This window comes from Penaeus monodon, chromosome 35 (genome assembly GCF_015228065.2).
Source record: "Penaeus monodon isolate SGIC_2016 chromosome 35, NSTDA_Pmon_1, whole genome shotgun sequence".
Lineage (NCBI taxonomy): Eukaryota > Metazoa > Arthropoda > Malacostraca > Decapoda > Penaeidae > Penaeus > Penaeus monodon.
This window is the reverse complement of record NC_051420.1, coordinates 27,357,120-27,369,619: the sequence shown is the minus strand read 5'-3', so window position 1 is coordinate 27,369,619 and position 12,500 is coordinate 27,357,120. Positions and strand designations below refer to the sequence as shown.

The window sequence follows — 12,500 nt, the reverse complement described above, 5'->3', positions numbered from 1 at the left end:
TAACCTACGGATTTGGGTGACTTGACTGTCATGTCATGAAAAAAAAATTGGCGGGGGGTCAGGTCACATGCCGTCCTAGGAAAATTTTGCCTTTGTGAGAATTTCAGCTGAAGGCGGGGGTTTGACAGGAATGACTTGCCACAAGTGTACAAAGCTCTTCGAGGGTGATTAGACTCCTATGGCATTTATGAAGGGGCTTCTGCATCATTTCCATCAGTAAATGAGGTGGAATGTACCATCGATGAGAAATGACTGGAAGTACACCTGCATTTTGTAGGGTTAAATATCACATTGACAGTCGGTATTGGATATTAGATAATTATTTACTTATTGATGACCATTTAATTACAGTTCTGGCTGAGGGCTTTTTGATAGAAATGTTGCTTTTTGAAAGAAATGGCTGAGAGCTCATTCATGCTGGGTAATCATACTGTCTACTATCGTTTTCTTTTGTAAATTTGCACATAGATTGCTCCACAAGTTCTCAGCCACCAAGGCCTTTGTGACCTCACCCGACTTCCTCTTTCCTTGAGCTGTCAGAATTTTTTTTATGCTATTAATATCAGTGTTATTTTTTGTTGTTGCTATGATTTTGTAAAGCCATCAGTAATACTAATAGCAATAAAGAATGAAAAAAGAATCTTTACAGAAATCAAGGGAAGGGTAAACAGGTGAGCAAGGTTGGACTAGTTATTGACGTCTTGGGGGTTAAGCTGATGCTGCCGGGGAGGGCATGTACGAACATGCCATGCCCACCGTGAGTTTATTTTGTTCATTTTATTTATAGATAATTTTATTTATAAATGTTTAGTCACCAGTGAGTCAGTGTCTTGTTTGACTTATCTCATCTTTTTCTTTTTTCTTTTTCTTTTTCTTTTTCTTTTTCTTTTCTTTTCTTTTCTTTTCTTTTCTTTTCTTTTCTTTTCTTTTCTTTTCTTTTCTTTTCTTTTCTTTTCTTTTCTTTTCTTTTTTTTTTTTTCTTTTTTTTTTTTTCTTTCTCATGCAGATGATAATGACTATTTTCATTACACAGAGTTTTTATCATATCCATAGGTAGTCCATAATTCAATGCAATAATAAGTACCGTTTTGTTATTTGTGTCTCTCTTTTTTTCTTCTTCTTCTCCTCTCTTTTCTTCTTCTTCTAATATTTAACTTTGTGTAATTCAACCTGCGCTGCTGGTTTGTGGGTGGGAATGAAATCCTGGGCCTAGAAATAGCGTCCTCCCTGGAGTTATGGTTCACAGATCGTGCATTCCACACTCATTTATCGATGGGAACGTTGCACTCATGGCAAGTCTTTCCTATCACCCCAACCTAAAGCTGAAATTCTCAAGACCTGGCAAGTTCTTGTCATCCGAACCCACAGCTAACTTTTCCCATGACAGCATGTTCATGTCAACCGCCCCTCAAGGCAAATTTCTTCATGAAGTGATGGTCAGGTCATCTGGATCATAGGGGTTAATAACACTGTAGTGATTATAATATCACTATTAATAGTATTAGATTTTTTTTTTTTATCATTATTATTATTATTATTATTATTATTATTATTGTTATTGTTATTGTTGTTGTTGTTGTTGTTGTTGTTGTTGTTATTGTTGTTGTTTGTTATTGTTATTGTTATTGTTATTGTTATTGTTATTATAATTGTAATTGTAATTATAATTATAATTATAATAATAATAATAATTATTATTATTATTATTATTATTATTATTATTCAAGGAAAGGGAAAATTTGGTGATGGCACACAGACCACACTCCTTGGTGGCTGAGCACCTGTGGAGGCATCTGTGTATAGATACATTTCATAAAACAATACTATAGTGAACAACGCATTTTTAAGTTAAGTCCTTGTGGAGAAATCTGTATTTAGAGACAATAATTGAGCAAAAAGTCACAGTGAACGTGGCATGTATTCTTGCCATCCCAACAACAGTGGGGAACTTGACAATGAGTTAGAGCCAAATGGGTCATGTAAAGAGGGTGTCTGATGTGGTGTGTCTTCCCTGGCAATACCTACATAGACTTATAGGTCTCGTTGTTGAACATATCAACAAAAGCTAGGGCTAAATGAAATATTTAAATTTTTGCTTGTCATTTTATTAGGGTAAATGGCAGATGTCATTTTTTACCTATTTATCTCTTTATTCGTTCCATCTACCCCCCCCAATACCATGCTCGTTGTTGTTGTTGTTGGGAGGCTTAGGAGAGAGGGATTGAGGCCCAGTTTAGAGGATCACCCCTAATTTTGCATGGTTCTTTTCTTCTCCTCCTTGCCTTTTCCTTCTCTTCCTCATTCCCTTCTTCTGTCCACGCATTGTAATCATCAACTAATATTTCCCTTATCGCCACAATATCTTATCATAATGCTGTGTGATTTTCTATGTCTGGCACTTATTTGTTTTGACAATTAACCCAATGTCGTTGGGAAGATGCTGTGCCCATTTTAGAATTTTTTGTGAAATGTCTGTGCACATAGATGGTTCTTATTGCTTAGCCACAAAGGAGTCAATTAGTAGACCTTGTGACCTTACCTGATTTCGTCTATCCTTGAATTAGTTTTTTTTTTTTTTTTTTTTTTTTTTTTTTTTTTTTTTTTGTTTGTTGTGGGTGTGTGTGTGTGTGTGTGTGTGTGTGTGTGTGTGTGTGTGTGTGTGTGTGTGTGTGTGTGTGTGTGTGTGTGTGTGTGTTTGCTATGAATATTGATGGTGTTATTTTTATTATAGACATTATGAATATTGATGGTGTTATTTTTTTTATAGTCATTATAATTACTATAATGCTATTGGACATTAGTAACAGCACAATAAGATAACATGAAATATTTTTAAAAATCAAGGAAAAGGGTGAACAGGTGAGACAGGTAGTACTCATAATTGGCTCATTAGTGATTTAGGACAAGTGTAGCCATCTATGTGTAAAAACAGAAATTGTCCATAAATTGTATCCGCCAACAAAAAAAATTTCAAAGGGGGGGGGGGGGGGCATGGAAGGCTTTGATGAATTTCCACGCTACTGGAAGATGCTATTATTACGTCTGGCTTGGAATTGCCAAATATTTCCCGAGGTCTGCGTGGATTTTTTTTCACCAAGTTTTGTTTTATGGACGGAGACGTAGATGAGGTGAAAGAGGCTAAGATACAATAGGGCAATTATTTAGAGTGGGTCAGAAAATTTCGTTGATCCAGCAGCTGACGTGGAATGGAAGCCAATACCAAACAGACTGAAAGGAGAAAGGGGGAGAATGAAAAAGAAAGAAAGGGAGAAGAAAGAAAGAGAGAGAGAGGGTGAAGGAATGAATGAACAAGTGAGAAATAGAGTAAAGAAATGAGTAAGAGAGAGTGGGCGAGAGAGAGAGTGTATGAGGAAATGAATGTACAATGTGTATGAATAAGATTAGAAGGATGTCAGACAGACAGTATAGTCATAGATTAATGAATAAATAAATGCAGAAGAGGGGAATAATGTAGAATGATGGTGAACTCGCTCACAACAGGAGCCCCCGTCACCATACTGAACTATGCGTTAGATGCGCGAGGAGGTAGTTGTTTGAGAGGAAATTAGAAATGTGGGAATCAGAACATGTCAGAGGAGGATATTTTTGGAAGATGAATAAATGGATGATGAACAGATTAATGGTGGGAGAAGAATTAATGACAACAGAAGCATGAAAAACAGTTAAGATAATTATATTATGGAGCAATATAAATAGTATCATACAGTGACCAAAAAGGAAGACATTTCGGCAATTGATTTACAGGAAAGTAAATTGTTATGTTGTGTGGAAGTAAAATTTAGGAAAATTGAAACTTTCTCATTGTTAAAAAGTAAATGAATTTGTTTTACATTTGTTATCTATGAATATTTCAGTAAAAGTGTTAAAATAAAGAAAAACAGCAACAAATTTAATAGCAAAATGAGAAGTCACATAGTGGGAGGAATATCAGTGTGTTCTTTGTTTCTTTCAATCAAAAGTGTTTTGAAATATTGTTCTTTATAATCTTCAGCTATTCGGTATTAAGAAAAAAAAACATATTTGTGTAACTACACTCGTGTGCTTAAATAGCACAAATTTTAAATCTATATGTTTTCCCATTTTTGGCCAGTGGTGGCCCACTATGCAGTAGGGCAGATTACCCCATGGTAACCAGTAGCCCACTATGCTGGGAGCTTTTTAGGAGAGGAGCTGGAATGAGCCTAAGTTGCTAGAGGACCAGATATGACATTATCAGAGATTTCCATGCTTTTGACAGTTTACAAAGTGAAGATGATATCAAAAATCACTATTTACCACATTACAGGTTACTCCATGGGATCTGGGTGATGTGAATATAATGGCAGAAAAATTCAATTGTAGGGTGGCTGACAAGAACAACTTGCCATGGAGGAAAAAATATATCTGGAGCTGTGGATGGGAACATCTCATCAAGGGAAGTTGTTGCACGTGGGTGGTGATTGAGGGATCACATCACATCACATCACGGGGCACGGAAGTACTTGTAGGAGAATAGATTTATCAGATGCAAAAAGCAAATTTTTTGCAGTTCTGGCATTCCAACAGTTTATTGATATAGTAGCTGGTGTTGACAAGTATCTTTATCATTCTGTTATTAGTCAGTATGATAAGGCCATAGATTTTGTATTGTGTTAGTGTTTGGGCCCTGTAACTGCAGTGTGTATGAGTTAATCTGTCAGAGAAAATTCTTTACAATAACCCACAGTTGGAATCAAAAGCTCTTTGTCTCCGAGTCGTTGCTAGATCTGCAAGATTTCATCTTTTTGCCCATTTATTGAATTTTCAGAAAAGAAAAGTACCAATTTTTATTAGTACAAGTATTCTGAATAGTTTGCTGATGATAATAGTAATAATAGGAATGATAATGATGATAATAGTAATGATCTTAATAGCAATAGTAATGATAATGATAATGATGATAATAGTAGTAAAGATAATGATAATGGTGATAATAGTACTAAAGATAATGATAAAAGTAGTGAACATAATAATAGTAATGGTAATGATAATGGTGATGATGATAATAGTAACAATGATGATAATGGTACTGGCAGTTTTAATGACGATAATAATGATAGTTTAATTATAAAAACAACCCATTTGATCTGCATAATGCCAAAAATCCAGTCATTAGGCTTACTTCTGTGGCCAGTATATCGAATGTGTGGCTTGTAGACCTGGCCCACACAAACACTCTCCTTCGCAGTGTCATTATCTCTGTTTCTGCATAATTTCCACTCTCTCTCTCTCTCTCTCTCTCTCTCTCTCTCTCTCTCTCTCTCTCTCTCTCTCTCTCTCTCTCCTCTCTCTCTCTCTCTCTCTCTCTCTCTCTCTCTCTCTTTTTCCCCATTATCCAAGGTCTGTATTTGTTATTTGATATTCTGTACCAAGATGGTAGTATACTGTTTTTCTTGCACTGGCACCATGTCATCTCTCTAGGTGGTCTGCAACTGTGCAGTAACAACAGCAATAAGGGACATTTTGTTATCTGTGTCATTTTTGAAAACATTTTTGTTTTATTTAATTTTCTGTAACACACCCTGCTGCTCATAGCGGGCTGGAGCCGGTGCTCTTCCAGACTTTTTGCTATGACATTATGGTCACATTAACTGGATAAATGAGTTAACAATGAGAGCATTTCTTCTTCTTCTTCCACAAAAGTCAAGGTATGCATTAAACTGCAATTTTTTTTTCTCTCTCTCTCTCTCTCTTCTTATTCTTCTCTTCTTCTTCTTCTTCTTCTTCTTCTTCCACAAAAAGTTAAGGTATGCATTAAACTACATATTTTTTCTTCTTCCTCCACAAAAAGTCAAGGTATGCATTAACCCTTATCTGACGGGTAATATTCATAGTGGCCCGGGCCTCGCTGCCGGGGGCTTATATCGTCGCCCTAGCATGCGCGACCACTCATGCCAAATACCAGCATCCCATGCCGTTTCTTCGTAATACTACGAAGATATGTTGTATTTTCAGTTTTCATTATTTTTTGAAGTCTCTACTTGCCAAACTTCCTGATAAATCGAGACTGAAGGGTATTTTTGTTGTTATATAGACTCCATAATTGATCATTATTCGGTCTATAGTCTGAATAAAATAAGCAGCGTGCGGCATCATGGAGTTGAAATCAATCGGTTTTTTGCCCCCCATTTTTTTTTTGCTGCATGGTAAAAATGAGAAAGTGTTAGAACTGACTTAATCACACTTTCACTGGCAAAAAAAATAATCTTTTGCCGTGATTGTAACAAGAGAAAACTCATGGCATGTCCATACATACTCTATGGCATGTGCGTACGTGCCCCTGGCAGATGGTCCCACCTTGCCATGGCATGTACGTACATGCCACCCGTCGGCAATGGGTTAAACTGCATTTTTTTCTTTCTTCATCCTCCTCTTCTTCTACTTCTTCTTCTCTTCTTTCTTATTCTTGTTCTTGTTCTTCTTCTTTTCTTCTTCTTCTTCTTCTCTTCTTCTTCTTCTTCTTCTTCATCTTCCACAAAAAGTCAAGGTGTGCATTAAACTGGTATGTTCAGGTAGGCCATTTAACTGACTTCTTTACGACTAGAACTTCTGAAGCCACCTGTGCCTAAACAGAATTAACGATACAAAACTGCGTTGGATAGTGTACATTTGCATTGCCAGTAGGATGATAAATATGATTGAAATGTGAAAGATTGTTTTTAAGAGTATTAGAAATGTAGGCAGATATTCTGTATTATTATTATTAATGCTATTACTATCATTGTCATCATTATTTCGCATTTATTATTTTGTTTATTATTATAACAATGGACATCCATTGAGAAGAGATATGAACTCATGAAGGAAATCTTTTGATTAATGACTAAAAACATCTACAAAATTTGACTTGGAATATCCTGCATGGTATTGAATGGTATATTGACCTTCTTTATTGAAAGTTTATTAACTCTTTTGTCTAATTTTTCTGATATTTCACTTGTTTATGAGTTAGTACACAGTGAAAAGCACAATTAATGCAGAACCAAAACTAGATATTTATTGGTATGAATCATGCCTGATATCTTGCATCCAGTGATGTCTTTTGTTGGTGTCATGGCCATTAACTGGTGTTTTCCTTTGACTGAGACTGTCAGATTGGCCAGGGGTGACTTCCCTTCTCTAGCCAGACTGAGAAGGGTTGGTTTGGGGAGATTTGTAATGAGACGTTGAAAATTCTTTCTTCTCTCTTGTTATTGGATCTCTAAGACCCTCTTTATGCACTGCAGAGCCTGGCATTCTTTTCTGGGGGGGAGTTTAGTGTGGGCAGTCGTAGCACTGAATATAGCAGTTTGTTCAAGGAGTTGTAAATTGAAAGAATTCTCAGCACAAGCAAAAAATGATGCCCAACTTTTTTTATATTGATTACAAATAACATTGTATTATGTTTAGTTTTGGTTTAACTCTTGCAATATCTTTTTCTGATTGTTATTGTTCCATATTTATTTTTGTCTTTTGATACAGTGATAAGTGTGATTTATCCTTTTTTTCTCTCTAATATACACTTCATTCATCTATTTGCCTCGGAAAACTTGAACCGACTTTTGAGTAAATAATAATCTCTTCTGTTGGCAGCATGTGGATGAAGCGAACTCCTACCTCTGTGGATACCTTAAGATCAAGGGCTTAACGGAAGAGTATCCCACTTTAACTACGTTCTTTGACGGGGAAATAATAAGTGCAAAATTTCCCTTCCTAACGCGGAAATGGGACGCTGATGAAGAGGTGGATAAAAAACACTGGGTAAGTGTTTTTATTTTTTTCTTTCTTTCTTTTCATTTCTTTTTTTCTTTTTTGTTATTGATTGGAGTTTTTTTTTTTCTTTTTCTTTTTCTTTTTTTCTTTTTTTTTTTGGATTTTTTCTTTCCTTTTTCTTTGTTTGTTTGTGATTTTTATGGAAAACTGTGGTTTAAAGAGTAACGTTTAGAAGTGGCCTTAAATACGATTGTCTTGGTTTGCTTACATTTTCCCTTTAACTCAGGGATGACATGACTGCCATGTCACCCAGGCTTAGGTGATGGGAGCAGGCCAAGAGGAAAATAAATTAGCTTGAGGGGGTTGTGATGGAATGTACGATCATGAAAACTTCCAGGAGACAGGAATAAATTGTCATGAATGTACAAAGGTCTTGGAGGTTGATTAGACTCAATGGATATTAAACCCATTGGATCTGGATGCTTCATGCCATCAAGTGGCCTAAAATATGGGCATTAGTCTTACTTGAGCGGCCACGAGATGCACACCAGCATTCGTGTATGGTGACAGGACTCTATACCTCCCCTTTTTCTATGTTATTTCTTCTTTTTCTGCATATATTGTTTAGCTTTTTTGCATTTTCTCCAGTCTGTATTTGTCATTTGATTTGCTTTATATCTAGATAGTGTTTCTTGCACAAGACTCCATATCATCTCAAAAGTAGTCCATAACTCAGTGCAATGATATAACAATAAGTAATATTTTGTTAATTGTGTATTTTTTTATAATATTGAATTTTTGTAGTACAACCAGCACTGCCAGGAATAGGATCCAGAGCATGGCTATAGCATCTTCCCCTGGAGCTAGTCATGGCTCACAGATTTGTACATTTCCACGCTTTATTAATGGAAATAATGCAGAAGGCCCTTCTTGAGACTAGTCCACTCCTCCATGAGCTCTGTGCACTCAGGGAAAGTCATTCCCCTCACCTAGCCTTCAGCCACAAAATACTTATGTTACTTTGCCCCCGCACAACCAAATTTCTTCCTGACGTGAGTGGGAACGTCATCCATATCATCTTTCATGACGTGATGGGCACATCATCCATATCATAGGGATTAAGGAAGGGGATCTGGCATTATTTCCACCAGTGAACAAGGGTGGAATGTACCATGTGTGAGCCATGACTGGAAGAGCCCCCATTCTAGAGAGGATGCTGTTTCCATGCTAAGGATCCCTATTCCTGCCTTCTGCGACCAGGGGCACAGGGTATGTTGCAAGACACTGAATGATACAAAAGTATTTTGAAATTACACAAATAATATTATGTTACTTATTGCTATTGTTATAGCACAAATATGTAGATTAACAACAGAGAGAATATGGAATCTGATCAAGGAAGAGTCTATTTCTAATAAAACATATCGAATGACAATTATAGACCATGGAAATGGCAAAAAAAGAAAAAAGGCACTTCTGTAGAAAAACAGATAATAACATTGCAAAGAGGAGGCAAGCAATCTTGATACTGGACACGAGAGATTGTGTGGGCCAGGCCAACAAGCCACACGCTCAGGGGAGTCACCGTTCAAGAAAGCCTAATGCCCTGATTTTGGTCCAGGTGGGCCACAAAGCATCCCGTTTTAACAGGTCAATACACATGTCCAAAGGAGTCTTGTGTTGACATCACGAGCCAGGGAAATGTGGCTCAAAAATGCAGTGCCCACCAATATCCTGAACATACGATTTGAAGGCAGACAAAATACACTGTGACAAAATTGGAGGATTATTTGTCATTCTTATTTAAATATTGAAGAGAAAGAAAATAATTTACGGAACTTCAGGACTGAGGAAGAAATGAGGCTATTTAACCCAGTGCTGCTGGGCATGGCATGTACGCACATGCCTTGCCCACTGTGAGTTTACTTTATTAATTGTTTTTACACATAGATGGCTACACTTGTACTGACTCACTAATGAGCCAATTACAAGTACTACTTGTTTACCCTTTTCCTAGATTTACGAAAATATTTTACATTATCATATTTTGCTGTTACTAATGTTTATAACATTATAGTCATTATAATGTCTGTAATAAAAATAACACCATTGATATTCATAGCATTAGTAAAAAAAAAAAAAAAAGTTTTCCCACTAATTCCAGGGAAGCTAAAATCAGCTAAGGTCACAAGGTTCTACTAATTGACTCCTTTTGTGGCTAAGCACTAAGAAACCATCTATGTGCACAGACATTTCACACACACACACACAACACACGCACACACACACACAACACACACAACACAACACACAAACACACAAACACACCAACACACAAACACACACCACACACACACCACACACACACACAACACACAACAACACACACACACACACACACACAAACAGCACACACAAACACACACACACACACAACACACACAACAATATAATAATTATTATTTTATTATATTATTATTATTATTATTATTATTATTATTATGCGCTCAGCATTTTCGCAGTGGCAAAAGCAAGAAACAAAAGAAATGTAGGTAAAATTACTTTTACCATCTTCCTTTTTGGTACCGCAAAAATATGCCTGAACTATGCCATGGAACGTGTGCCACAAAAACAAAAGTAAGAGGGACTCGAAAAGTTGTTATTCACAAATGGGAAAATAACACTGAAATGACTTTTTCCATCATTTAGTTTACCTTATTACAACCCATGCCATATCTTGTCTGTCAAAGGGTTAATGTCCCTCCAGTAAATACATAGTTAAGTTTAAGGTTCATTATTCATTGTTATGATAGTAGATCCCAACATGTAAGTTAAAGACATTCACAGCCAGTTTAATGAAAATAATCAAAGTATTACCACTAGGATTAGGTGCCAGTTACTGCATTTTGTAAGTTGACCTGCTAGTGTGCGTTTTGTACTTGCAGAAATGAATGTTCACATCTTAGTTCTTGCGTCGTTTTCAATGACTTGTTCGCAGAAAATGCTTCAGGAGATAGCTGTAGTTTTTGGCAAATTTATAGATTTACTTTTATTTGACAACTGCAAAGTACCATACAGACTTTGGAGTGCTCTGGGGGCAACTGCAATGTATCGTATTTGAAGTAGGGATTTTAGAGTCTTATTTCAAAGCTCTTGCACATATATTGTCTCAGATGAAACACGCAGACACACACGCACATCCACACACACACACACACACACACACACACACACACACACACACACACACACACACACACACACACACACACACATGCATCCAAAAAAAATGTGGAACTTTATTTTTTTTTTTTTCCGTTTTGGACGTCACTGAGACGACCCAGTTTCGTGATTGCGCAGATATCCAAAGGTCCTCTTTAAACCATAAGCTGTTTTTGTGCGAGCCTGAGTGAGTGTGCACATACCTTGAGGGTGTGTTTGTATGTATGCGTTCATGTTTTTTTCTTTTTTTCTTTTCTGTCTTTCCTTTTTTGTGTTTCATTTTTTATGCATTTCTCTCAAAATTATGATTATTTGTTTCCTTTAAGACGAGTTTTGATATACACAATATAAATAAGAGTTTTGACTTTCTCATAGAGGCATTGTGTGTTCCATCAACTAAACTCCACCTTTCTTTTCAGGGTAAATTCCCACCATTCTATCAGTATACCAAAAATTTCAACTCGGATTCCTTTGACTACAATGTTTTAAAAGATTCGAACACGTGTTTATGAGATGGAAGGAGCACTTTTTGGTACCCGACCACACAGTCAAGGATATAAATGGGGCCTCGTTCGCAGGCTTTTACTATATTTGTTTCCAGAAGAGCACGGCCACCATCGATGGATATTATTATCATAGAACGTCAGAATGGTAAGACTCGTGATCCTTTTTTTTATGTTTGTTTTTTGCCTTTTTTTCTTTATTTTTGTTGTCTTTTCCTTTTTTTTTTCTATTTTTTCTTCATTTTCACTTTTTCCCTATTCTCTTTTTCTTTGTCTTTTTATATACTTTCTTCAAGTTCTTTTTTTCACTTACTTCCTTCTTTTCCTCCTCGTCCTGCTAATCCTTTTTTTCTTTTTCTTTTTCATTCCATCTGACATAATGTAATATTTGGTTAAGTGTCAAAAAAAAATTTTTGATAGAAAAAGTATATTATATATTACACTACTTTGGATTTAACACTATTTTGATGGTATGCATTTATTCTTGCCATATTGAGCCCATATACTAATTGGCAAGGATACATGCCATGCACAGTCAGGCCTCCTCCAGACTATTATAAAAAAAAAAAAATAAAAAAAAAAAAATAAAATAGTAAATAGATTAAAAATATATATATATATATTAATTGATTAATTAACCATTACTTATTAATTGTTATGTATTTATTTCTGTATGTTAATGTTTCAAAAACTTTGAGAGAGAGAGAGAGAGAGAGAGAGAGAGAAGAGAGAGAGGAGAGAGAGAGAGAGAGAGGAGAGAGAGAGATTATTGCAAGTGAGTTTTACAATAATTTCTAATTAATACCCTTATTATTTACACTTTTTCTTGCCTGTAGTTATCCCTAAGGTGTGACTCATCAACTTTTTATGTCTTTAGTTTTAGAATTTTTGCTTTGGGTTATTTTCCCTCATTATATATCATATTTCATGATTGCAAATGAATAATGACCCATCAATTGAAATATGAACTTGGAAACATTTCATATAAGTATGTTATTGCAAGTATTAGGGATAGTTTAGGAGGTAACTAAAAACTCGGTTAGG

General features: G+C 35.8%; 1 protein-coding gene and 1 pseudogene across 1 annotated transcript in view; one reads left to right on the top strand and one right to left on the bottom strand.

The window, feature by feature from the left end:
* Positions 1–11,608, top strand: part of LOC119595154 — a 13,932-nt pseudogene extending 2,324 nt beyond the window's left edge.
* Positions 1–12,500, bottom strand: part of LOC119595153 (tetratricopeptide repeat protein 28-like) — a gene marked incomplete in the record, with an annotated part of 130,124 nt that overhangs the window by 103,350 nt on the left and 14,274 nt on the right.